Below are 2,788 nucleotides of genomic sequence, written 5' to 3' on the forward strand. Positions count from 1 at the left end.
GCCCGCCCCGCCCGTCCGGCTGCTCCCATGGGTTCCTTCGGCACTGGTGCCCGTGCCACCGAGCGCCAGCGGCACCTCCAGCCCGGCAGTGCCCGGTGCAGCGCGGTTCCTTGGCCGGCACATGGCCAGGGATGCTCAGCCAGGCGCAGGCAGATCCCGGTGCCGTGAAGCGAGAGCACATCGAGGCCCGCGGGCGCTGCTCGGACCAGCGGCCCTCGTTAACTGTCCCTGCAGGGCACTGCCCAAAAGGACGGGGGGGCACCCGCCCGATGTCACCTCAGCTCCCCTCAGCTCCGTATCCTTGTGTTCCCGCTCTGAAGCACAGCCAGGGCAGCCACAGGCAGCTCCACGTGCCCAGCGGGGCAGGGGGCATCAGCAGGGCTGATGGTGCACTGGAGGTCATTGCTGAGCAGTGGAAAGCCACCCAGAGGTGCTGGTGTCACAGTGCCCAGCCAGCCTGACCATTGCAGCAGTGCCTGCTGTGCCAAGGACAAGACCCTGGGGCCAGCTCAAAGAGCCACTGCTGGCCCTGCAGGGCTGCTCCCCACAGCCCTGGGGACATCCATGTGTGCAATACACCCTCAGGCCCTCTCTAGTGCAGCTGTTCCCAGCTGCCTCCCCTGCCTTGATAGCAGCCCCATGGGGATGAGTCCCTGGGTCTCTCCTTGCCAGCAGGTCCTGGTGCAGAGCAGGAAGGCAGCCGTGGCCACAGAGCAGGGATGGCTCTGTGGGTGGTGGTATCCACTCTGTCTGAGGCCACCAGAGCACCGTGGCATGCACCAGGATGCTCCAAGCCCTGGGGGTGCTCCAAACCCCAGTGCTGCCCCTGTTCCCACCCTCAGCTCCACACTCAGACGTGCCTTGGGGCTGAGCCCTGCCTTGTCCCACCCAGCTCCTGTGATTCCCGTGTGCTGCAGCAACCCTCACACCTGGATGACAGGGACAGTGAGCAAGTGCTCCTGACACATCCCTGGAACGTCCACAGCACATTCCCAACACGTCCCCACTATGTCCTGCCTGCAGGCACAGCACTGACACGCACCCTCACATGCCTGGGCAGGGAGATATGGGCAAAGCCAGCAGCCCCCGCCTTAGGGGCGGCCAGTGCCACCCTGGCAGCCACCATCAGCAATGACACCCTGTCCTCAACGGGGACAGCCACCTGCAGCCTGTCCCCAGGCACATGGGCACTGTCACCCAGGGCTGGCTCCTCTCCCCGCCACCTTGGAGCCAGTGAGACACAGCTGGCAGCTGGCTGGGCTTCAGCCACAGTCCCCCACCACTGCCCAGAGCCCCGCTCTGGGGGACAGGCTGGAGCAGGGCAGGAGGGGACAGGCAGCAGGGCCCCTGCCAGGGCACAACCAGGTGCCAGGCAGGAAAAAGAGGCGTATCCAGCCTCCCTTCCCAGGGCTCGTGTGCTGCCAAGGCTCTGGGATAGGGGTATGGGGGCAGCCATGGGGGAACTGCACCAGCCCCTGGGCCAGGGCAGGGGTCACTGAGCTCCTGGAGCCAGCAGTGACATGCCGAGCTGGAGAGCAGCAAGGGGAACTTGGGATCTCGTGGTGAGAGCAAGGCCAGAGCCAGGGGGTTTCCAGGGTTTAAAACACACACGAAGGAAAGAGCTGGAGCTGCTGCTGCTGCCCCAGCACCCCCACAGCAAACCATGGCTGTGGTCACAGTGCAAGCCCAACCAGCCTGAGGGCAGGGGCAGGAACACCTGCCCACCATCCATCTGGCACGCTGGCAGTGGTGACAGGAGGTGCCCTCGTCCTTGGGGCGACCCGTGCGGCGCCACCAGTGCCCAGGGCAGCCAGCCCAGGCGCGCTCCCGAAAACCTGTCTACTAGCATCATGCTGGGAAACAGAAACCTGGCTGGAAGGCAGGGCATGGGGCTCCGAGCCTGCCAGCATCCAGCCCCTTGGGGAGCAGGTCAGTACCCCCAAAAAACAGGTCCTGTGCCTCACAACACGGATGTGGCACCTACCAGGGCTGGGGCCGTGCAGGATCCAGCTCTGTTCCCAGCAGGCTGCCTGTGGGGCTGCCCGACCCTGCTCTGAGCCCTCCAAGGAGCGAGAGCTGTGCTAACTATTTTGGACATGGCACCACGGGACTGTCACATCACCACTCTGCACGTCGCATCACGTTGCTCTGACGGTTTCGCAGCAGCGGCTCCCGCGCTGGGAGAACTCCCGAGCTGCTGCTCCCAAACACAGGCACTGGCGGGCAACCAGCTCGCCCTCCCTCTCCTCTGTGCCAAGGGAGAAGGGCTGGAGAAGCTGGGGGAAACCTGGATAAGGACAAACCTCTGCCTGCTCCCTGCCTTGGTCCTCGTCCCTCTGTACACCGCATCCCTCTCTGCCCACCTGGGCAGCTCCGCAGGTCACACCCTGCCCTGGCTGCCCTTCAGGTGTTTCTGGCCTCCAGTGCCACTGGTTGCCCCACACATGGTGGGTCTCGACCCCTTGAGTGAAAATCCCGTCCCTGCTGGTGGCTCCGAGCCGCTCTAGGCAGCAGGACAGGAAGCAGCCCGGGCTGCCCAGTCATGCAGGTCACCCACACGGGACAGGGCAGGGATGGTCCCCGAAGGAGGACATGGTGCAAAACCGCTCGTGCTCCTTCAGCACCATTCTGTGCTCACAGGAGAGCAGCCAGTGACACACAGGGTGCCCGGGAGCAGCCTGGTCCCCGGGCCGCGACAGCATCGAGCGGGCAGGCCACGGCGGGCGGGAAGGCGGCGGGGGCAGACAGCGGGACTCAGACAACATGTCCGGCGCAGGACGCGTCCTTC

This window comes from Geospiza fortis, unplaced genomic scaffold (genome assembly GCF_000277835.1).
Source record: "Geospiza fortis unplaced genomic scaffold, GeoFor_1.0 scaffold289, whole genome shotgun sequence".
NCBI classification, from domain to species: domain Eukaryota; kingdom Metazoa; phylum Chordata; class Aves; order Passeriformes; family Thraupidae; genus Geospiza; species Geospiza fortis.